The sequence below is a fragment of the Rhineura floridana genome, chromosome 3, assembly GCF_030035675.1.
Source record: "Rhineura floridana isolate rRhiFlo1 chromosome 3, rRhiFlo1.hap2, whole genome shotgun sequence".
NCBI classification, from domain to species: domain Eukaryota; kingdom Metazoa; phylum Chordata; class Lepidosauria; order Squamata; family Rhineuridae; genus Rhineura; species Rhineura floridana.
The window spans coordinates 111074553-111099812 of NC_084482.1; the positions used below are offsets into that span (position 1 = coordinate 111074553).

Genomic DNA, 25260 nt, shown 5'->3' on the forward strand with positions numbered 1-25260 from the left:
GCTCCTCCCTTGCCAAGCAGTTCCCAGGAGGATTCCAGTGTGGCCCTGCCCCCTGACCTCGAGCCCGTTGCTCAGGAGCAGGTGTCTTCAGATGAGCCGTTGGATGCGCATCCCCTGTCTCCTCGTTCCCGTCGCCGCGAGAAACGGACAGGGCAGAGACAGGAATTACGAAGGAGTCAGAGATTACGTTCGAAAACATTTCCTATATAAGCCTGCCGCTCCCAGTGGGGGGGTCGTTGAGTCAACTTCCTTCACACGCTGCAGAGCATGTCTAGAGTATAGTTAGGGACTCTAGTGAGTTAGCATAGGGTTTCCTATGAAGCGCAATGCCTTTGATGTATCCATTACTCTAATAAAACGAAATTTACTTGCACACACACTCCAGCCTCATTCTTTCGGCTCTGGACGGGACACATACTGACCTTTTGAAGAGTTTCTTTTTAATGCCAACAGGCCTGTGCAATTGTTTAAAATTCTTTTTAGCCAGTAGGAAGAGGGCAGAAATTTGATTCAGTTCACATTTAAAGCCAAATTTATCAAATTTGCACTTTCAAAAACAACATGAGAAGCAAAACACAGCCACCATTCGAAATTCACACATCCAAATTTTGCAGTGCAGCTCCCCAACTAAGCAACATTTGCAAAAATGCATATATTCAGGGAAAGTGTGCAAAAAAAGTGAAAATGAGATCCAAAAATGCATTATATTATTTTTAATTATATTGATTTTAACTGTATTTTATTGATTTTAACTGTATTTTATTTTGTTTTATTTTTGTTATTTATCACTTGGGGTGGGTTTATGGTCTATTATTGTTTTAGACTGGGTGGCCTCTTGATTGGCGGGCAGGGATAGAGTATGTGCAAGTCAGGAGGGGATGTGACAGGGGAGGTGAGGGGCCAAGTCATTGAAAGACTGGGCGGCAGGCGCTGGAAAGGTGCTGTAGGCAGACCACACCAGCATAGGGGAACAGGGGGTAGATGCATTATACCCATCCCCTGTTCCGGGTCTGCCCAAAACCAGACGATAACTGGGGGACGCAAGGTTCCTACCGACCTTTGTCTGCTGTTGTGCAATGCCAGGTCTGTGGTACAAAAAACTTCACTCATCCACAACATGATCTTGGATGAGTGTGCAGACCTGGCATGTATTACGGACACTTGGCTGGATGAGGCCTCTGCACCCATTCTCGAGGCCATGTGTCCGCCAGGTTTCTGCTGCGCACAGCAGCCGAGGGTGGGCAGGCGGGGAGGGGGTGTGGCAGTCATTTACCGGGAGTCCTTTGTTTTTGCCAGATCTCCTCTCCATAGGACCAAGTTTGTTGACTGCATGTACTGGAGGTTGGGCCCGAAGGGCAGTTTAGGGATCCTGCTGGTGTACCGCCCATCCCGCTGCACAGCAGACTCCCTGGCCGAGGTGCTGGAGGTGGTCTCGGCTGTACGGGCGTTGTCCCCAGAATTGTTAGTGCTGGGTGACTTCAACGTGCATGCCGGGACCACTCTCACTGGAGCCCCTCGGGATTTCCTGGAAACCATGGCTTCCTGGGAACTGCACCTCAGTAATACTGGGCCCACCCATGTAGCCAGTCATGCTCTCGACCTTGTATTTGTCCTGGGAGAGGAGAAAAGTGCTCTGAAGTTGGGAGTGGTTCTTTCCACTCCTGTGTCATGGTCAGATCACCATCTGGTAAACATGGACTTCACGCTGCCACACCCTCTCCGCAGGGGTGATGGACCTATTAGAATGGTCCGCCCCAGGCGCCTGATGGATCCTGATGGATTCCTGACTGCGCTAGGGGAACTGGAACCTGCTGAAGGTTGCCCGGTTGAAACCCTGGTGATGGAGTGGAATGGAAAGATCACCGGGGCGTTAGACCGGGTGGCTCCGAAATGTCCTCTCCCCCTGAATAGAACTCAGTTAGCACCGTGGTATACACCACGGCTGCGTATTCTGAGACAGGAGATGAGACGACTAGAACGCCGGTGGCGGAAATCCCGCTCCGAAGGTGTCCAGACACAAGTTAGAGCAGCAGTAACTGCCTACCAAGTGGCAATAAGGACAGAAAAGAAGGCTTTCTTTACTGCCTCTATTGCGTCTGCAGAGTGCTGTCCCAGGAGGTTGTTCCAAGTGGTCCGAAGCCTGGTCGGTCCAGTTGCTCAGGAACCCTTGGAACAGTCAAAAGCCTCCTGTGACACTTTGGCTAAGCACTTTGCTGATAAAATCGAACACATATGGAGCTCGATCCCGTGCGCCGTGGATACAGTGAATGAATCGGAGTTGACCGGTTGCATGCCGGTATGCTGGGATCATTTTCAGCCTCTCTCTTCTGAGGATGTGGACAAGGTGCTCTCGACTGTAAGGCCTACCACCTGTCTAACTGACCCTTGCCCATCGTGGCTCATCATGAGATGCAGAGAGAAGTTGGGTGAGGGGATCAAGGCGGTGGTAAACGCATCCTTGAAAGAGGGTGTGATGCCATCAGCCCTCAAGGAGGCAATTGTAAAGCCCATCTTAAAGAAGCCCTCCTTGGATCCCCAAGTTTTTAATAAATTTCGCCCAATTTCGAATTTACCATTCTTGGGCAAGGTCATTGAGCGAGTGGTGGCCAATCAGTTGTCGACACACTTGGATGAAATGGATTACTTAGATCCATACCAATCGGGCTTCAGGACTGGTCACGGAACTGAAACAGCCTTGGTCGCTCTGGTAGATGATATGAGGAGGGCATTAGATAGGGGAGAATTTACCTTCCTTGTCCTCCTCGATCTCTCAGCGGCTTTTGATACTGTCGACCACGGTATCCTTTTATATCGCCTAGAGGGATTGGGAATAGGAGGCACTGTATTACGGTGGTTCCGCTCCTTTCTCTCTGATAGGTACCAACAGGTGGCATTGGGGGAGGAGGTTTCAGACCCTTGGCCTCTCAATTGTGGTGTGCCACAGGGTTCTATCCTCTCTCCCATGCTATTTAACATCTATATGAAGCCGCTGGGGGCAATCATCAGGAGATTTGGGCTGCAGTGTCACCAATATGCGGATGACACTCAGCTCTATCTCTCATTTAAATCTTCACCAGAGTTGGCTGTGGAGACCGTGTCCAAGTGCCTGGAGTCCATGAGTGGATGGATGGGAAGGAATAGGCTGAAACTGAACCCCGACAAGACCGAGGTACTGCCTGTGGGGGACAAGAGAAGGTTGGGAACCATTGACCTGAAGTTCAATGGGGTGAGTTTACCCCTAAAGGACCAGGTCCGCAGCCTCGGGGTTGTACTTGATTCCAAGCTGTCCATGGAGGCTCAGATTTCGGCTGTGAGCCGGGCAGCTTGGTACCAACTACACCTTATACGTAGGCTGCAACCCTACCTTCCTGTTCATCAGCTCCCACTGGTAGTACATGCCCTGGTCACCTCTCGATTAGATTACTGTAATGCGCTCTACGTGGGGTTACCCTTGAAAACGGTCCGGAAACTACAACTTATTCAAAATGCGGCGGCTCGATTACTCACAAACAGTCGTCGCCGGGACCACATCACACCAGTGTTGTTCGATCTACACTGGCTTCCAGTTGTTTTCCGGGCCCAATTCAAGGTGTTGGTTTTAACCTTTAAATCCCTACACGGTCTCGGCCCAGTTTATCTAAAGGAGCGCCTACAACGCCACCAATCATGCCGCCTGACAAGATCGGCCACACAAGGCCTTCTCTCAGTCCCGCCAACCAAAGCAGCTAGGTTGGCGGGCACTAGAGAGAAGGCCTTTTCAGTGGTGGCCCCCACACTCTGGAACTCCCTCCCACAAGATCTTCGGCACGTCTCTTCCCTGAATATGTTCTGCAAGGCCTTAAAGACCTGGCTTTTTCAGCAGGCTTTCGGGACTTCTGGGGAGGCTTAATATTCTTCTGTTTTAAATGCCTCCTATTATGTATTGTTTGCTCTTATAATTTATATATTTCACTGTATTTTTATATTGTATTCTGCCATATTTATTGTATGTACGTCGCCTAGAGTGGCCATTGGCCAGATAGGCGACACATAAATTAAATTTATTATTATTATTTATTATTATATTAGGAGAAATGGCTTGCAAATACATCTACATTAGTCAAAACTGCATACGAAAATGTATTTAGTAGGAGAAAATCTCACTAAAATGCTGGAGGATTTTCATGAGGATTTAAAAAAAACACTGCAAATTGCAGCAGAAATGTGGAGAACCAAATGTGAGATTGGAAAAACGAGAAGCTGGGAGAACCAAACTGGACAGATCTTTCCATCCCTCATAGCCAGTCATTTTAATGATTGTTTTGTATTGCTTTTAATGGTTCTGTTTACAAAATGGCAGTATATAAATACTGTTATAAATAAATATAATAAATATAAAATAGACTCCCGATGTGTTTCTGAGCACTATTCAAAGTGCTGGTTTTTACCCTAAAAGCCATTAGTAGGGCTTTGGACTGCAGCTGAACCTCAAGAAGACTAAAGTAATGACAACAGAAGAATTATGTAACTTTAAAGTAGGGCTGCAGTCCTACCTTTGGGACTTGGGTACCTTAAGGATCACCACCCTCTTGCCTGAGTTGGCCTAGGTTTTGTGATCCTTCTCAAAGAACTTTCTCCATGTCCCTCCACTATTAGAGGGGAGGTGGGTGGTAATGGGGACAGGGCCACCTGGATTATGGCACCCTAACTCTGAAACTCTCTCTCTGAAGAGATTCACCTGGCAAGGACTCTGTTTTCCTTTCTGTGCCCGGTAAATTCTTGTTAGTTGCTCAGGTGTTATAAAGTATCATTTTATCACTGGATCATGCTGCTCTGCTTTTAAAGTTTAATTGTTGCTACTCAGCCCTTGGATGGACGAATGGCCTAACAAATGTTAAAAACAAACAAACGAACAAACAAAAACAAAATAACAAAGTCTCATATTAGACTCGGCAATTGACAATACTCCAAGCTTGGCTGCACCAAAAACATTATGACACTGGTGGTTATATTTTCAAACCCTTTCTTCATAATCCATAGCAGGAATTTGCTATTTTCACAGATGACAAACACTGGGTTGACCACTTCCACTGAGCTGTCCACTACAACCCCAAGATCTCTTTCTTTCTACTTCAGGCGGTTTTATACAATTCTCTACAACACAGAAATGCCTACAATCAGGGGGGCTGGGGGAAGCAGGGTGCTGGCACGCAGTTGCCCTGGATTACCCATAGCAAGAGTCTTCTCTGGTAATAATAGGCCAGTCACATACTGTTCTCTTTTCTCCAATCATATATTAAGACAGGTGGGTTGGCAATACTTCTGTAGGTCATTTGGCATTTCATAGAAAGAGAAACAGTTGCTATAAATGACTTTGAGGTGGAAGCCTGAATTGCTACAAAATTCAATCTTTCACCCAAAAACTTTCCAAAGGTCCATAATGCACCTGATAAAGAATATTCTCTGCATATTTCAATATTTGTCAAATAGTCATTGAAGACAAAAGAATGGGTTATAATAATATAATAATAGTAAAACTTTATTTGTGAGTCGCCTATCTGGCCGAATAAATGGCCACTCTAGGCGACGTACAATATCATGATAAAATACAATATAACCAGAAATATAATAATTAAAATTACACAGCACTAAACAACATTAAAAACTGACCTATCCCCAGAGATCCCATAGGCCTGCCTGAATAGCCAGGTCTTTAAGGCCCGGCGGAAACCCGTCAGGGAGGGGGTGTGACGGAGATCGTAAGGAAGGGAGTTCCAGAGGGTGGGGGCCACAATTGAAAATGCCCTCTCTCTGGTCCGCACCAGCCTAGCTGTTTTAACTGATGGGACCGAGAGAAGGTCTTGTGTGGCTGATCTTGTCATGCGGCCTAATTGGTGATGCTGGAGGCGCTCCTTCAGATAAACTGGGCCGGAACCGTATAGGGTTTTAAAGGTCAGTACCAACACCTTGAATTGGGCCCGGTAAGCAACTGGTAACCAGTGTAGATCCACTAACACCGGGGTGATATGATCATGGCGACGGCTGTTCTTAATCAAGCGCGCCGCCACATTCTGTACCAGCTGTAATTTCCGGACCGTTTTCAAGGGTAACCCCACGTAGAGCGCATTACAGTAGTCTAAGTGAGAGGAGACCAGAGCATGTATCACCCGTGGGAGCAGATGGACAGGAAGGCAGGGTTGCAGTCTCCATATCAGATGTAATTGATACCAAGCCGCCCGGCTCACTGCCGAGACCTGAGCCTCCATAGACAGCTGGGAGTCAAGAATGACCCCAAGGCTGCGGACCTGGTCTTTCAGGGGTAATCTTACCCCATTAAACATCAGGTCTATATCCCCCAACCTTCTCTTGTCCCCCACGAGCAACACCTCGGTCTTATGGGGGTTCAGTTTCAGCCTATTCCTTCCCATCCATTCACTTACGGAGTCCAGGCACTTGGACATGGCATCCACAGCCAACTCTGGTGAGGACTTAAACAAGAGATAGAGCTGAGTGTCATCTGAATATTGGTGACACTGCAGCCCAAATCTCCTGATGATGGCTCCCAGTGGCTTTACATAGATGTTGAATAGCATGGGGGAGAGGATCCCTGTGGCACTCCACAATTGAGAGGCCAAGGGTCTGAAACCTCATCCCCCAATGCTACCCGTTGATGTCTGTCTGAGAGATAGGAACGGAGCCACTGTAAAACAGTGCCCCCTATTCCCAGTCCTCCCAGACGATCTAAAAGGATACCGTGGTCAATGGTATCGAAGGCCGCTGAGAGATCGAGGAGGACGAGGAAGGTATATTCTCCTCTATCCAACGCCCTCCTCATATCATCCACCAGAGCGACCAAGGCTGTTTCAGTTCCATGTCCAGTCCTGAAGCCCGATTGGAATGGGTCTAGATAATCTGCTTCATCCAAGTGTGTCTGTAACTGTTTGGCCACCACGCGCTCAATCACCCTGCCCAAGAATGGCAAATTAGAGACTGGGCGAAAGTTATTTAATTCTTGGGGATCCAAGGAGGACTTTTTCAAGATGAGTTTTATTACTGCCTCCTTGAGGGCTGTTGGCATTGCACCCTCTTCCAAGGATGCATTTATCACCACCCTGATCCCTTCGCTCAGCCTCTCTTTACAGCTCATAATGAGCCAGGAGGGGCAAGGGTCCAGCAGACAAGTGGTTGGCTTCACAGTAGAGAGTACCTTGTCCACTTCCTCAGAAGGAAGAGGCTGAAACCGATCCCACCGGACCGGAATGCTACTGACCGCCTCTGGCTCACTTCCTGTGTCCACGGCGCACGGAATCATGCTCTTCAGTCGTTTGATTTTATCAGCAAAGTGTTTAGCAAATCTGTCACAGGAGGCTTTTGAATGCTCCATGGGTTCCTGAGCAACTGGACCGACCAGGCTACGGACCACTTGGAACAGCCTCCTGGGACAACACTCTGCAGACGCAATAGAGGCAGCAAAGAATTCTTTCTTTGTTGCCTTTGTTGCCACCTGGTAGGCAGCTATTGCTGCTCTAACCAGTGTCCGGTCGTCTTCAGAGCAGGATTTCTGCCACCGGCGCTCTAGTCGTCTCACCTCCTGTCTCAGGCTCCGCAACCGTGGCGTATACCAGGGCGCTGTCTGAGCTCTGTTCAGGGGGAGAAGACGTTTCGGGGCCACTCGGTCTATTGCTGAACCCAATTGTGCCCTTCTGTTCATGGGAGGACAAATTTGATCTAGTGGATGCCTCCACGAATAGAGGAAGAGGGAAGACAAGTTTTGCCTTCCTTCCCCCATCCCTGACGTAGCAACACAGGAGGCAGGTGGGGCAAGCAGGACTATTGAAGCCTGCACCACCTGCATGCGGATGTTTCCTGGGAGGGTGGCACCTCGACCCAAAACTCGTGCAGATTGCAGTGGGAGCTCCACCCTCCCAAGCTAAGGAGGGGGACCTCAGGGGCCCTCGGGTAGTGCCTGACCTGGCTGCCTGGTGGTGATAGGCCTGACTGCATCCACCTCCTCACCACCTCCCTGCCTCCCAATAAGCTATGGTGAGCAACCCACCTGCCAGGAAGCAAGCATAGCAGCTCCACCTCACTCAGTTAGTCACTTCTGCATTTGATAATTGACATGCAGTGGTATTTAGTATCTCTCAATATTTGACAGATGACATGAAGTGGTTATTTTGTATTCAGTGGTATTTTTTCAGTTGAAATTTTATGGGACAGTTGCTGATACCCTATCAAATGGTGACAGTGTTGTGCTTTGGTTAGAGTGTTGGATTTGGGCCAGGGAGAAATCTGCATTCATAGCTCCACTCAGTCTTGAAGCTCACTGGGTGACCGTTGGGCCAGTCCCTGCATCTGTCTGCCTAACTCACCTCACTGGATTGTTGCAAGGATGTAGTGGGCTAACCCCATAGATATTACCCCAAGAATGGAAGAAGAGCCTAGCTAGATCAGACAAAAATATCCTCTTCATCTGATAGCCTGTTTCCTTGCTGGGGCCAGTAAGCTATTACTTCCAGAATAAGCACAAACAGGCTTGAAGACACTGAGCTCCTTGGAGGAAGGGCAGGCTATAAAGTTGCCACATTCATAATAAAGCACTTGCATTTGAATTTCAGATGCCAGATTTTGCATCCCAAACAGGAATGGCAATATTTGAAAAAAATAGCAAATTTGGAATATTTGAACACTTGTCAATGCCTGCTAGGGCTAAAATGCAATGGGTATCATCTATTCCTAAGCTGGCCCTGAGGAATCTGTGCTTCTGTGTCTGATGTTGATGAAAAAAATGAGTCAACCAAGTGAGGGGGAGTTGTCACTGTTGTGAAAAGTTCAATGAGGACTCCTTTGTCAGCTGTATCCTGACTGACCCGTTACTGCACTGTTCCAGAGGTCAGCAAGGGATTTTACATTATCACTTTGTTAAGCCTGAAAGAGTCACTCTCTTACTGTGCTTTTCATTTAGGCTCAAGGCTGGTGTCAGCATCTTATATCCTTGGGTGTGTGCCAGGGTTACAATACCTTGGGAGGGGCCACTGCTGATTCTGCCTTAGCCCTGCCCTTGTTTAAATCTGGGAACTCCATTAAGTCTCATGCAGCTGGATCTAGCCATCCCTTTTATTTCCCACAATGCTCCTGACCTAGTGTTGCTATGGGGCGTAATGAGAAATTAAAAGGGCAGCTAGACCTAGTTGCCCACTGCTGCATGGAGCATTACTATCACAGCCAGTGAGCTCATTGGGGTCCACCAGAAATCGCTTTGTCCAGGGGTCCTCAAATCTGGAACTGGCACTATTAAGCTGCAATCCTATACACATCACGCAGATGTAGACATGTAAAGGATTAAGGTATGGAAAGATCTGTCAGTTTGGGTTCTATCCGTTTCTCATTTTTCTAATCTTAAATTCAGTTTTCCACATTCCTGCAGCAATTTGCAAATTTGCTGCAAATTGCCCATGAAAATTCTCTAGTATTTTAGTACAAATTTCTCCTAACAAGCACATTTTTGTAGGCAGTTTTGACTAATGTACACATTTTTGCAAGCAACCTATCATCCAATGCGTTTTTGTATGTTATTTTCACTCATATGTTTATTTTTATGCACACTTGCCCTAATATATGCATGTTTATTAATATTGTTTGGTTGGAGAAGTGCACTGCAAAGTTTAATAAATAAATGTGAATTTCGAAGGATGGCTGTTTTTGGTTCTCATAGTGTTTTGGAAAGTGTGAATTTGATAGATTGGGCCTAAAATGCAAACTGAATCAAATTTCTCTCCCATCCTTAATAGGATTACACCAGAACATTCAGATGGAAATCTTTGATTATATTGTTAGTTTGGGTCATTAGCGCTAGAAACTTCCACCAACAAAAAGCATACCAAAACAAAAGACAAAACAAAACAAAATCCAGTGGTTTCATGTGGCTCATGTACCAAGTTGCATGGCTATAATGGCATACTATAAAAGCAAGTAAAAGCAAAATGAAGCAGTCAGTGTTCGTTTTGGCCAACATGTGAGAGCCAGCATGGTATAACTGTTAGAGCAGGGATGGGGAACCTCAGGCCTGGAGGCTGAATATGGCCCTCCAGGCCTCTTAATCTGGCCCTCAGAACTCTCTCCAGGCCACACACCCTTCTGAGCCACATCCCTCACCACCCCTGCTTTGCACCCTCCTTGAGTGTTTTTGCCTGGCTGGAATGCATCTTTGAGATCTGATAATACTTCTGGCTTGCCTGGGTGAAGGAGAGAGAGGGATATGTGAGTGTAAAGAAGCTCGCCTGCTGTACAAAAGGCCAAAATTGCCATTTCTTGCAAGACCCATTTTTGCCCCTGGCTCTGCTGCTGCTACCCCTGGCATATGGCCTCCCAGAAAGTTGCCCAGAAGAGAATGTGGCCCTCATGCTGAAAAAGGTTCCCTGCCCGTGGGTTAGAGAGTGTTAAACTGGGGCTGGGGAGGCCCAGGTTGAAATCCCCACTTAGCCATGAAGCCCACTCTCACCAACCCTCAGCTTATCTTAGATCACAAGGTTGTTGTGAAAATAAAATTGGAGAAGCGGAGGAACAAGATATGCTGCTTTGAGGAAAGGTGGGATAGAAATCTAACAGATATCTCTGTAGTGCTGCTTGAAGGGGTAAAAAGAATTAAACATTTATTACAAAAAGAGAGGCTATTTGCCTAATAACTTGTGTGAAACGTGGAAATGTGTGAACAAGGTAGGTACAGTTATATCATGCTAAAACCCACACAAAGAATACATGGAGGTAGGGAAAGTTGCACAAAAGGAATTGTGCATCATTATTTTATTGAAGAATTTGTGTGCCAGAAGTGTGGAGAGTGAGTGTTTTGTGAGGAAAATGATACAAATCTTACTTTGTTTTGAAAATGGAAATGGGCTGCCTTCAAATCAATCCCGAATTATGGCGACTCTATGAATAGGATTTCATGGTAAGTGGTATTCAGAGGGGCTTTACCGTTGCCTCCCTCTGAGGCTAGTCCTCCCCAGCTGGCTAGGGCCTGCTCAGCTTGCCATAGCTGCACAAGCCAGCCCCTTCCTTTTCTGCAACTGCCAGCTGGGGGGCAACTGGACTCCTTGGGACTATGCAGCTTGCCCACAGCTGCACAGGTAGCAGGGCACATAACCCTTGAGCCACTCCTGTGGGGGTGATCTTTAGCTGGCCCTTTACACCCAGGAGACATGAGTGGGGATTTGAACTCACAGTCTCTGGACTCCCAGCCAGGGTCTCCTCCCCCCTGTGCTATATTTTTGAGCATACAGCTGAAAATACAGTCCTGGCTTATCTTCTTGACCAATGCATATTTTTAACCAAAGGGATTTTTTAAAAGAATATTTATCCCCCTACTTACTTATTTTTCCAGGAACAAATGCCAACTCAAAGAGAACTGGCTCACTTGAACAAGTATTAAATCATCTGCCCAGAAAGGAAACTCTCTCTCAGTGGTGTGTTAGTTGTTTCTATCCACAGAAGAGTGCCAGGCAGACATTAGGCTTAAACTGGCATAACCTGCTCATGTGTTACTTTAACTGTAAGGCTTGTATAAATGCACTTGACGTCTGCTGCACTTCTGGTTTTCTGAAACTAAAGATGTGCTTTAGTAGGGCAAAAAAATCTTGTCCAGGGGGAAACTGATGAGCCAAACAATTATTTATAATAATGGAAGTGAAGAAGCAGCTCATAATCCCCAGGGTGTTGGTAATAGTTCAGAACTCACTTCCATTAAGAACATAAGAAGAGCCTGCTGGATCAGGCCAGTGGTCCAGCTAGTCCAGCATCCTGTTCTCACAGTGGTCAACCACATGCATATGGGAACCCCACAAGCAGAATGTAACAGCCAAAGTAACCATGCTGCATTTCTATGGCAGTTGTGTGGACACCATAAATTCTAAGCACTTTTATACCACTTCAATAGTTATGGCTTCCCCCAAATAATTGTGAGAGCTGTCCTCTGAACAACTCTCAGTACCCTTTACAATGACAGTTCCCAGGATTCTTTGGGGGAAGCCATTACTGTTAAAGTGGTATAAGAGTATTTTATATCTATGGTTTGGATGTGGCCACATTCTAGGTCATTGAAGTGCCAATGTTGACACAGTGCTCATAAACTAGATGTATCCTGCCCCAAAGCCTTTACCTAGTTAGTGTTTAAAGGTGCCAGCATACTCAATAAGGCTCTGTAAAAGCCTGGAATGAGGTACAAATCTGAGGTGAAAACAGCCACACTTTAGAGATATTTGGACCACTTCAAAATCTCAAGCAACTTGAGTCTCAAACTTTCCGAAGTGAAGTGGAGATCTTTGTTTTTTTCTTCTGGCCCCCCACCTCTCCATAAATGGAAAATACTAAGAGAGGGTTGGTGGAGGAGCAGAGATGGGGCTGTAAGTCTGACTGTGACTGACAGCTGTTAACTTCCAATCAGAGAATGACTTCATAAAAGCTCTCCTTTTTACTTCTGATCACAGCACTTTTGAGAGGCATGCAAAATGAACATATCAGAAGCTGTTTACACTTTGTCTGCTTTTTGCTAATGTGTCTTTCTAGAAGCAGGAGCATCTGCAAAGGTCCCACACTTGTACCGTTCCTTTTGTATCCCACCAGAACTGGATATGCCTGTCCTTACAGGCTCCTGCCAGAGTCCCATTATGGACAGGTATGTGTGTGCACTGCAGCCTGGCTGCTCCAGTCAGATATCAGAACTAAAGTGTACCTACCATGGCTCCTCTAGGACTTTCTCCCTAGCAGCCAAGTATAGGCAGGGCTCCTGCTAAAAGTGGTGTATGCTGGCAGCTTGTAATAGGGGGGCTCTAGTTTCATCAGGCAGGTAGTGTTTCATGTGACTGTGTAATCAAAGGAGCAACTCCCAACGTAATTAAGATTGCTTCCTACAGAGCATTACAAGACCAATGTCCTCTCCTCACTCCCCCCACTCTCTGATTCCTCACTTCCTGTTTCTCCTTCAAACTCCTCCCTCTGCTATTGCTGTTTTTTATTCTGAACTTCATTCATATTGTTACCGGTGGCATAGGCTCAGTGCTAGACCACCAGATGAACATGATAACAACACTTCTCAGCATCTGCCTGAAGAAGATGCATCTTAGGCTGTGAGCCCGCTAGTCATCTACAGCAGAGTTGCCATTGGCCACACCTGGAGGAGCAATAGGTTGATCTGCCAATCAGCTGCGAAATCTGTTTGAGACTGAATTAAAAAAAAAAAAAAACACTCAAGCTGATCCCACTAGGCTTTAGAGTAAAAAGGGGCAGGGTTTGACTAGTGTAGTGTGCCCCCGTTTTCAGCAAAGAGAGGTGGAGATGCACTGGAACTGGCAGAACAGTAAGTGTGTCTCTACCCTTATTTGGAGGTGGGGAAAAGAACTGATCTGCCACCTTTGCTGCTGCTTCCCATCCCATGTTGTTTTTTAAAATAAAGCCAGCATAATGAGCTGGACTTTTTAGCTCTGAAATGAAGAGTGACAAGGACCCAAACCTTGCCTTTGCCTGAAAGATGAGAGGGTTGGGGCTCAGAGGGCTTTTCAAGCAGGCGGGTTTACAGTGTGCACCAAGCAATCTGTGTATGTAACAGAAACAAAACCATAGGAGGACATCCCCCCCAAAGCCTTTAAAGGTGCCTGGCCACACCCCTCCTGCACCTCTTTGTCTGACATTTGACAGGCTTTACCTCCTCAGAAAAGGCTATGTACTATGCTTGAAAATTAAAAGGTATGGGTGTTAGTTGATGTTACCTTTTTTTTAAAAAACCTCAAATTTACAAGCTGCTTGAACAAAATCCCCTGAACTTATTTGTCTGAAGTCTGGTGTGCTTCATCCCCTCAGCAAGAGAACTATGTCTGCAAATGATGTCCACTTCTTCCAAGAAATAACAAATGTATAGGTGTATTGATTTTTTTCCATTATGGTCAGTGTGGTAATCAAGTCATCAAAGGGCTTCAGAAAATGAGGTAAGGTGAGGCTCTTTCTTGGACCTAAGGCATCAGATACAATGTACTATGTCAGCCGAAGCTTCCAACCCATCCTATCCAACTAGGTTCTGATTAATTATCCAAGCCAACTAGGTGGTTTCTAAAGCAATTTTTTTTGTTTTTTGCACAGCCCTAATACTCAGGTACCTTAATGTCCCCTTACATTTTATGGATTACTGTTATTTTCCCCATAGCTGGTGGAGTTTGTTCAAGTTCTTTTCTTTCACAAAAAGAGCGAACATAAAAAGGGTTTGTAAAGATGCAATTTTTCTTGCTGGGGGAAGGGTGATTATTTTTCCTTCATTGCTGACTCAACTCTTACTGACTGTTGATGGGCAAATTTGCCAGTCTTGAAAGCAACAGCTCAAGCCTCTCAAATGAATCAAGTCTTCTCTAACAAAAAAGCCATCAAGTCATTCCACTTGGCTTGGTAGCAATTTCATCTGCATCCAGATAAATCAGCTGCAGGAAGCTGTGGCTGGGATGTCTTCTCTCTTTGGGAATAAAGCTGCAGCTTTATGGGAAATTTCAGGGTCTTAAACTTAAGTAGTGGAACTGTAGAATTACAGGGGGGGGAGCTCATTTCACACATGCATATGAATCATCATAGCAAACTTGGATCTGCTAACTTGACTTATAAGCTGACACAAATATGAGGGAGGACAAAGGCACAGAAAACTGTCAGCACTGCAGCAGCAAATTGGTTTAAAAGCAATGGATTTAAAGAGCTCCAGCTAACTGAATGTGCCAAGGGTGCTCATTTTACCTCCTCTTTTCAGAATATCATCTCATTAGTCACCTACACTCAGGCTGCTAGTACACATATCCATGCAGACATATTAAAACAGCTGTTTTACAAGGCTAAATAATTTTACTAAATTAGTAAAATGAGGGAGGGTGGGTAGGAGGGATAATATAAATGTCTGACAAAAGACTGAGTCAGCTGTTGCATCAGGCAATCTGCAATAGTCAAAACATGCCACAGGAAATGCAACAATAGTGCTATCTCTAGGGAAAGCATTCACACTGCCTAGCAAATGGGAAATATTTTTTTCAGTGGCAAGTATGGAATGGGCATGAGATGTTCTCAGACCAAACTATACTCCCTGCATCTTTGTGTCCCCTGACAAGGATCAGTCTTCTGGGTCTAGAATTGACACGTGTACACTTTTAGATAGTTCAAGTGGTTATTTTGGTTTTGTTGGCTGGCACCTAGTTGATTGATTGATTGATTGATTGTTCCCACATCCTCCAGTTTTGGTTTATGCTAGGGTTTTGCTTGCAGATTTTCTTAGGTTAAGCATTTTCATTATATGCTACTTGAATGCACTGCCACAGACATGAAGGGTCCAGGTAAATTAATTGGTAAGATTCTAGATATTTGGGGAGTCCTCAAAGTCTTGGCTGGGGATCATACCTCTCAGAGTACCATACAAACAGCATACCAGGCCTAGATGACCCAATTGGCAGACCTGCTTGTATGTATAGATAGCACCTATCAGCTCTTCTTTCCACTTACCTTCTTCCTTACAGCCCACTAAGTCTTCATCTGTTCAAAGAATAAAAGAACTACTCACAGCCTCTCTCTCTCTTGTCACACCTGTTGGCATATCATTGTTGCTATATAAGCCTTCTCTCTCCCACTCATGCTTTCTCTGCTTGGTACCACAGATAAGCCCTCCCCTAAGCCCCAAGGTTACCCTCACCATGTTCAACAAAGAGCCTTATGGCACCTAATCATATTAACATTCTTCTGTTCAGTGCTGTTAATTTATTTGCCAAGAAACTCATGAGAAACCTCCTTAACCCTCATGTTTTCAAAGACATAGGAAGAGGCTGCAGTAAGATCACAGAGAACCATCAAGTTTTTAAAAAGAAGCTATTTTAATTTTTAAAATCTTTTTAAAAAACACATATGACAAGTTTACAGCATAAAAATATAATCTCACTGGTATAAATGTGGCTTAATAGGAGTCTTAGCATATATTTGTAAACCTAGGATAATGTTAAAATCTTTGGTACCTTAGTTCAAAACACCTTTCCGTATTTCACTCCCATAATGCCTTAGGAAAAGAAAAGAAATGGATTTTGCTTCCTATTCAGAGAGTGTTATCAGTTGCTAAAGTCTCTATAGCTCTAACCAGATACAACAACTGGTGTTGTTGTTGTTATTATTTATATTTATTGCCTGCCCTTTACCAATAGGTCCCAGGGCGGGTTACAAAATCTAAAATACAGTATTAAAAAGAATTAAAACATATTTTAATCACAAGAATGGGGTGGGTTCTGGAAACATACATCTTATAGTGTGGCTGATGCATAGATCTCTAGAGCTCAGGACACCCTGGGCTCAGATTTCTTTCCTGCAATTAAGGCTGGATTGGTTGATTTTACAAAGACACTTAAAATAATAGTCAGGAGGGGAAACTTGCAGGAGAAACTATGAAATGGGAAAGGGTTGCTTAACCTTCCCCTGCTCATCAATTCTTCTCTGAAAATATCCCCTGGCTGTTGCTCAGAGCTTGGCAAAGTTACTTTTTTGAACTACAACTCCCATCAGCCCAATCCAGTGGCCATGTTGGCTGGGGCTGATGGGAGCTGTAGTTCAAAAAAGTAACTTTGCCAAGCTCTGCATCCTCCCCCCCAACTCTGAAAGTAGAAATAAGGCTGGCTTAAAGAAAAGCAGCTGAGGTGGACAATCAGTTGCAGGGTAGAAGTGGCAGGAGTGGGAGGGGTTACCCTTCCTTCCTACCAGCTGATAGCTCCCTGAAAATATTCCCCTCCTGCATGTAGTTCTACGCTTAAACACATTTCCCCGAAGTAAGCCCTATTCATTACTATGACACTTCTTCCAAATAGTTTGTTTCAGAGTCAAGTGTTGCACTGCAAGTTTTTAAAAAGGAACAAAACCTTTTGCTCACTCCTGGTCCATAGACCACAGATCTGCCACCATTCCTATGGATTACGTGTAGGTGAAGGAGAAGGGAATGCTGGACTGCACTTGATCCCCTCCAGAACGGAGCAAGCTACATTCTCTCCTGTGCATGCAGATATCTAGATCAGCACCACATTCTGCAGGCACAAGCTGGGCTGCTGGGTGCAATCGGCAGTGAGCATAGGCTACACACAGAGACCTGCTCCAGTGTGCAAGTCATTCTCAATTGGTTGGGGCCTAATTGGTGACTTCAGTTTGTCAAGTCTGAATTAAATGCCTGGATTATTGAGCATACTGGTTGCTGACCATTTGAGTGAATAGGCTTATAATCAGTTTTCTCTACCCTCTGCAAACAGGAAATGAGCTGAAGAAATTAGCAAGGTGAACTGATGCATCTGCACAAAATTAAGTTACAAAGTCAAAATGTTATTTTGAAAAAGGGAAAATATAGAAGGGAAGAACTCTGGCTGGAAAGAGGGACTTCTTGCGACACTGACCCAGGCTAACTGCTAATAGCAAGTCTTTTTCAGTTAATTTTCCTACAAAACCTTCAGGAAGCAAAACACAAAACATGATCAGTCAGGGACAAATCATGATATAAGATTCAGACAAAATCAACTCTTTGAATTATTGCCAGTACCAAATCATGCTATATAGTCTGGCTATATATCCTCAGTACTTTTCCAGCTTATTCCCAAATGTCATGAAGCATTTTTGCTACCTACAGGAAGCCAATGTCAAAAGTCACAGTTTATTATTATCATTATTATTATATATAATATATAATAATAATATCCTGCCCTTCCACCCAAACAGAGCCTAATCTTGTTCCTCCCAAATGGGGCAACCTTGTTCTCTGAATGGAAAATAAATGGGATACAGACAACTCCCACGTCTTATTTAGGATCACCAGCTCTATGGGATTGACCTAGAAGTCAAGCATCTATTCAATAGTCTCTGAAAACCACATCAGGGCAAGGAACAATGTTTTGTCTGCTCTGTATGTACATAGTGGTTCTGTAGACTGATCGACACCAATTATTTCATTTTGAGAGAATATCACAGGAGTTTGTTTTGGATTGGTGTAAAGCCTTCAGCAGTGGTAAAAAGGTGTCTGAAAAGTGGAGCAATTTTTCCACAGAGAACAAATTTGTGGGATGAAGGAGAAGAGATATATTCTGATCCATTTCTAATCTCAACTTTTCCCTATTTGTGACTTTAAGATACATGTAGCAAGATAGGAGAAAATGGAAACCTTTGTAACATCAAAAAAAAGTTTGATGCACAGCAAAGTTCTTCAACCTGCTTTATCAAAATTGTGCCCAATAGTGGCAGCATTACAAAAAACATATTTGGCCACTTTCTTTCTGGTTCCTTAAGTCCAGAGAAAAAAACATAACATGCAATCAGCCCTTTTAGAGGTGTTCAAATGATCCTAATACTGAAATATCCCCAGTGAAATTTCCTCCTCTGGGTTGATTCTCAAAACCTTTAGAAAAGGGGAGTCCACCCTCTGCCTGTGCTTCTGCTGAGTCAATGAGACAGTACTACACCAGTGAATTATACAGAGACTCAGTGGGCAGCCTTTTCTGTGGATGAATGCTTTGGGCTCATATTTACATTTTGTTCATTGTTCCTAACAATATACAACCAGGTTTTTAAAACAGTTTGTTAATTACTGCTTTAAAGATGCTTTGAAAGAAAAAAGGGGGGAGTTTTTCTTTATTTGTTCTGTATGAACAAACAGGCTGAAAATGACCATAATTACTGTCAATAAGATTTGCATTAGATGAGTGTCTGTAAATAGCGATCTGAGAAAGGATTTCCTTTTTCCCGGGGCAATTATAAAATTTTACAAACCAAAAGAAACTGGCTTGATTCGCCAACCCTCACTTTAGTGGGTTCACTAGCTTCCAAACTCCATACTGTTGCTGAATGGCCTGCTCATCTCAGGGAGTTGGTGAGACAACGAAGAGTGAGTTTAAATGCCAGCATTGGCCAACTTCAATAAAATTGCTTAATTGCACTTCTATCTCCCGTCCTTCAACCTACAAAGGACCTGTTGGTCCTTGGAAGAAAGCAACTCATTTATTACAACTACAGCCGACCATAATCTGGATCAAACAGCAACAACAAAAATAAAACTCTACACTGCTCTACTTTCCTCACTTAGTAAAAACAACACAGTCAAAGAGAAACATAAAGACAGAGATAAAAAACTGCATGCACATCAATCTCATAAGCATTTTTTTAAAAATTAAAAACATAACATTATAATGTGACAATATTCCTCTGGTATACTGTGGCTACATACATAGCAGTAGTTAATGGCTGGAGGAAGGTGCTTATATTTGAACTGATAGCATTGAAACAACTGTAGATTAAAATATTATAGAAGTTATAACAACAGCCCAGAGATGAGACCAAACTTGCAAAACTGAATTTGAGACATTTCAAAGTGTAGCATGTTTCAGTCATGATGTAGGGATTTGGTTTTGACTCATCTCTAGCCAGTACTTTTAAATAAAATAAAGCCAAGCAAGCCCAAATGACAGTAATGTAAAAATACAGATGAGAAATATTGGTCCTCTTTAAATCATAGGCCAAATCATGGCTATAAGTTATAGAAACAGAAGGTTTCTTTGGTTAACCATATTCTGCTGTCCGTCTAGTCTTGCCAATGTCAAGGGTCTAACCTGTGAAGTTCAGCTTTCTTCTACCTAGTGTGAAAGTTTTATTAGCTAGAACCCATTGGGTCTGATGTCATCTAGCAACTGGGGTCTAGCAAGCAAGAATGAATTGCAGCATATGAAAAACACAGTACCTAGCCTTTTGGAACAACGAATAGAAATTAGAATGCCCTGAGACTGTTAGATTTTCTCTGTTTTCCTAATGACAAATCTGTTCCCATTTAGCTTTTGACTGGGAAGGACTTTGGCTCCATGGAAAAACTGAACCTTAATCCTTGGTCAGTTTTCAATGGTTTTTGGACTATGCTACAGTAGCTATGGGAACATTCACTGGTGCTGCTTCAACCCAGAGGTGGAGGTGGGATACAGTGGCTGTTCCACTGGTCTTGGCTGGAGTCAGTTTCTCTTGCAGCAGCACTGGCGAGCCACTGTCTTACTAAGATATGAAACTGAAAAATGTTCAGGTTAGTGGAGAAGGTGAATCAGATTATTCATCCTTGTCAAGGAACCCCAGGTGTAGTACAGCATATCTGCCCAAATACAGCTATAGTTCAGTGAACTGCTGTATATATGGCTACTGTGCTTTTCCCAGTAATGATCTGAAACGAATGCTGATGAAAGTTAAAGAGGAAAGCACAAAAGCAGGATTACAGCTGAACATCAAGAAGACTAAAGTAATAACAGACAATTTATGTAACTTTGAAGTTGACAATGAGGACACTGAACTTGTCAATTATCAATACCTCGGCACAGTCATTAACCAAAATGGAGACAATAGTCAAGAAATCAGAAGAAGGCTAGGACTAGGGAGGGCAGATATGAGAGAACTAGAAAAGGTCCTCAAATGCAAAGATGTATCACTGAACACTAAAGTCAGGATCATTCAGACCATGGTCTTCCCGATCTCTATGTATGGATGTGAAAGTTGGACAGTGAAAAAGGCGGATAAGAGAAAAATCAACTCATTTGAAATGTGGTGCTGGAGGAGAGCTTTGCGCATACCATGGACTGCAAAAAAGACAAATAATTGGGTGTTAGAACAAATTAAACAGAACTGTCACTAGAAGCTAAAATGATGAAACTGAGGTTATCATACTTTGGACACATCATGAGAAGACCTGATTCACTGGAAAAGACAATAATGCTGGGAAAAACAGAAGGGAGTAGAAAAAGATGAAGGCCAAACAAGAGATGGATTAATTCCATAAAGGAAGCCACAGACCTAAACTTACAAGACCTGAACAGGGTGGTTCATGACAGATGCTCTTGGAGGTCACCGATTCATAGGGTCACCATGTCGTAATCAACTTGAAGGCACATAACAACAACAACAACAACTGTGCTCTTCAAAATGCTGGGCTATATTTCAGGTTACACTAAAATTCCATCACAGAACATAGGAAGATGCTTTACATCAGGTCAGACTATTTGTCCACTTACTCTTCTGACTGGCAATAGTTCTCCAGGATCTCAGTAAACATCTTAGGCAGTACCTGCTACCTGATCCTTTTAAGTGGAAATGCCAGAGACTGAGCCCGGACCTTCTACATGCAAAGCATCCTGAGGACTACCACTGAACTACGAGTCTCTGACCAGGGAAAAATCTTAAGCCCATTGGGCTAATACTGTTTTAATCAGATGGGATAAACGTGTGATGTGAGTCCAGATTAACTAGAGAAAGTCTCGAGATGGAAAGGTAGGCTGTAAACAGCAGGTTAAAAATAGATTCCTAAATGTTGTCCATGTTATGGTAATACTAACAGGCAAAAAACAGGTGATCAGGACTGCATCTCCAAAGAGAGAGAATTACATTTTTGTATGTTTGTTGGTATTGCTCTTGCTTTGCTTCTTTCCTGTGTTACTACTGTTCCTACCAAGAATCTAACCTAGAAAACTATGTTTCTCCCATTATTCATCCTAGAAATCTGTGTCAAATTTATTTTTATTAATTTCAATGCCTTTTTATTGGTAAATATCTTATGATGGTGAAGACAGTCTTTTGTGTTTCAAATTGGAGGTTATATTCTATTTCTATTTTGGGAGAATTAACAGTTGAATCTGAAACTGCAGTCTGATGTAAAATCAGACTGATTACAATATGTTGCTACTTAAGCAATGAATCTAGCTGTTGGAAAAAACAAACTTGGCCTGCCCAAGCTGCATGTTTTCAGCCTGCTATGCTTAAACCATTCCACTTAAGGAAGGTTGGGCATGGTCAGTTAAAAACATAGAGCACACCTAGAAATTTGCTAGAATATATTTCACCTCCCACTGAGACTCTCCTCATGTCCAGTGGAGACTATTCTGCACAATAGTCAGTGCCATTATTCCACAATTGTTTTTGGATTTTTTTTAGTGTAAATTATGCAACGTGTTGCTGTACTTCACATATTCACAGAAACAGAAGCAAAAGAAAATGATTTACTATAGGAAACTTCACTAAAATTGCAAAGTAGATCAAACATAATTAAAGTGACTATCTGAACTATATCAATTGTCTTGATATTGTTGCTTCCTCCCTGCTAAAACAAGATCAGCACAGCACATGTCACATTTCTGTTATTTGGGCTGATTGCAGGTGTTGCCACCACTCATCATATGCTCAGAGGCACATGTTAACAAATTCTTCTGAGCTACACAGGAAGCAGATTGGACTGTAAAAGACCAACCCAAATTGTGTTTGCATTTTTACAAATTTGTAGGGCAGTACAATGATCTCAGAGAGGAGGTCAGGTCTCCCGTTCCCCTGGTGCATTCACTATAGCTGCTCAATTTCCCTGCTTTTTAACGTTTGATAGAAATATATGTTGGCTATATGTTGGTTCTTCAATAGCAAGTGTGGGGTTTTTTTGCCTATTAGTGAATTTCTCTGCTTTTTAATCCAGGATGTAAGAAATAGAATCCTGCAAATTTGCTGAGAATGGATTGATCATTTGCATACTTACTGAGTTCAATGGGATTTATTCCCTGCAATCATGCTTAGGATAGGTAAAAGGGAAGGGGAGGAAGAGTAGGGGTATGGAGGAAGGTGCAGAGGGGAGGGGAGGAGATATGATGGGTGGGCACTGGGCAGAGGAAAAGCCCATTTCCTTTCCAAAAGGAAAACATTGTGAACAGTATCATTTTGGGGGGGGGGTTTCTCCCACCTTTTTATTCTACAGCAGACACAAGTAGTCTCCCACCCAAATTTAAACCGAAGCTGTCCCTAGCCACATCCACACCAGACCTTTATTTCACTTTAGACAGTCATGGCTTCCCAAAGAATCCTGGGAAGTGTAGTTAGTGAGGGGTGCTGAGAGTTGTTAAGAGACACCCTGTTTCCTCACAGAGTTGCAATCACCAGAAGAGGGGCTGACTGTGAAACCACACTGGAGTTCAGTCAGGGGAACAGGAGTCACTTAACAACTCTCAGCACCCTTCATAAACTACATTTCACAGGGTTCTTGGAGGGGGAGGGATTGACCAGATTAAAAGGGAAAAACCCATACTGCCCCCCTTGCATATATATCCATGTTTTTTTAATAAAAATGAAATAAACAACATTTTGGTGACCACAAAATGTTGTTAACATCAACCAGAATGCATGGACAGGAAGAGATGTTAGAGTCAACTCTGCATGAAAGTGGATGAGGAAGGCTTTAGGGAAAAACAGTTTTTCAACTGATGCCTTTGTGGCTGAGGCAAGATTGGAGCTAATCTACAGATTATGAAGGATGAAAGCCAGATAGTACGTGAAACTAGACGGTATATGAAATCTGTGAATGCAGAAGATGCATCTTTTAAAACTTTACAGCCAATGGGGATGGTGATTACAGTGTGGTCTGTGCACAGGAAGGTGGTTTACTCTTTCCCTAGTGTCTTGGCCCTGATTAAAATTTCTCCCACCCCAAAGTGGTGATATTAGCCATGGGAGGAAAGCTGCTATTGCCTCTATTGGCAACGAATAGTGGCTTCAGTGGGGGGAGTGATTTTCATCACAACTACAGTACAGGGCAAAAGGTTTAATCCACTCCCTCCCCACAATATAGTCCTAATCTAGATCACCCCCTTCCCTGGACACTAAAAAAAAACTACATACACAAAATGCAATCTACATTTCACATATTATTTAGTTTGGCCCTGAGAGGATGCATGGATGGATGCACTACTTTAAACCACAGTGAGAAATCATATTTTTGAATATTCTCCCACATTAAAAAAACACCTCTCTACATGTAATAAACCAGCATGTGAAAGAGAAGGCTACATGGCTATTCTGTGCTGTTTTTTATGTGAAGGAATATCAAAAAGTTTAGACATCCCACCTGCAGTTTGAAGTACCATGGGATAAAAGTCTGCTAGCTCATTCTGCCAAATATGTAGATTGGCTCTCAGGCACACTGGCAGGAATTTTTCATGATTCACTTAAACATAATATATTGGGAAGAAACTCACTCACCACCTAGTGCTCCTCTTTGGGGTAGCATTTCATCTTAGCATCCTCAGCATCTCCCAGCGCTTAGTTCTCAAACAAGGTTCTCCAGATACATCTGATATGAGATGCAGCCTATACCATATGACAGTCTTCACCAAGCTGGTGCTCTCTAGTTGTTTTGGACTATAATTCCCATCGACCCTAGCCAGCATGTCCAAAACATCTGGAGGGCACCAGGTTGACAAAGGCTGCCACCTGCCATATGTACAACCTGCATTTTTCCTAAAGGAACCTGCCAATACTCTCCTTTCCCCCTAGAGGCAGAATGGGACTCACCACCAACAGCTGTTGTCAGTGACCCTCCAAGGTAAAACAAAGATAGTATAGTTTCCCTTTTCTCATAAGGTGCACTACAAAAGAAAGCCATTTTTTCATACTGGCCTTGGATAATTCCACTTGTTCCTTTTAAAATTAGAAGTATGATGAAAAGATCGCATGCAGAGAAATGCAGCAGTGGAATGTCCAATTGTTGCCACAGTTTAGTCATTAGCTGTCAGTTTCCATTTCCTCTGTATGCCCTTGAACAATAGAATTGCTGCTTTAGGTCTGGTCTACGCAATCTCTGCTTCTTGAGATCTGTGAGTACAGTAACTGTAATTGTACCACCATTGCAACATTGGGACTACTCAGCCAAAGCACCTAAAAACCCAGGAAAGGAAGAGCAAAACCCAACTGAATGTCCAAGGTTGTTCTTCTGTTGGTCATCATCATAATGCTCTGAATAGAGAATCCATTCAATGTTTGCAAATTAGATAAAACTGTGGGCAGACTACTTCTATGTCTCTTATAAGCAAGCTTAAACAAAAACAAAACCCTGTCCATACATATGCATACCCCATCCACACTTTCAGGATGAGTTTTAATAGTCCAGTAACTAGGAAATTCATTGAACAGTGTTTGATCTCAAAAATTAAATTGCAAAAATAGAAAGTAAAACAATTAAAGGCACTCTTCAAGAGAACCAGTGGGGCCTTCTCTTTGGCTTGATGCAATGGGGGCATGGTTTACTTGTGAGAAGGCTGGTTTTATCTTCAAATTCATTCCGCTCCTACAGGTAATGAGGCTGTTAAAGAAAGAGAGACATTTCATAGAAGTTGTGTGATATTCCTAGTTAGAGGAGGAGAATGAATTAGGCAACAGTATGAAAACAATGTCAATTAAGAAGTGCGAGGAGCCATATAAACT

At 43.5% G+C, this 25260-nt stretch overlaps 2 protein-coding genes across 2 annotated transcripts in view; both read right to left on the reverse strand.

Moving 5' to 3' along the window:
• CSF1R (colony stimulating factor 1 receptor) overlaps nucleotides 1–15513 on the reverse strand; it is a 74371-nt gene extending 58858 nt beyond the window's left edge. The window contains exon 1 of the mRNA XM_061617360.1: nucleotides 15496–15513. The gene's annotated coding sequence lies outside the window, so the exon portion shown is untranslated. The remainder of the gene's footprint in view (nucleotides 1–15495) is intronic.
• Nucleotides 15514–15891: 378 nt separating this feature from the next.
• Nucleotides 15892–25260, reverse strand: part of PDGFRB (platelet derived growth factor receptor beta) — a 152824-nt gene continuing 143455 nt past the window's right edge. Inside the window, exon 24 of the mRNA XM_061617357.1 lies at nucleotides 15892–25138. The gene's annotated coding sequence lies outside the window, so the exon portion shown is untranslated. The remainder of the gene's footprint in view (nucleotides 25139–25260) is intronic.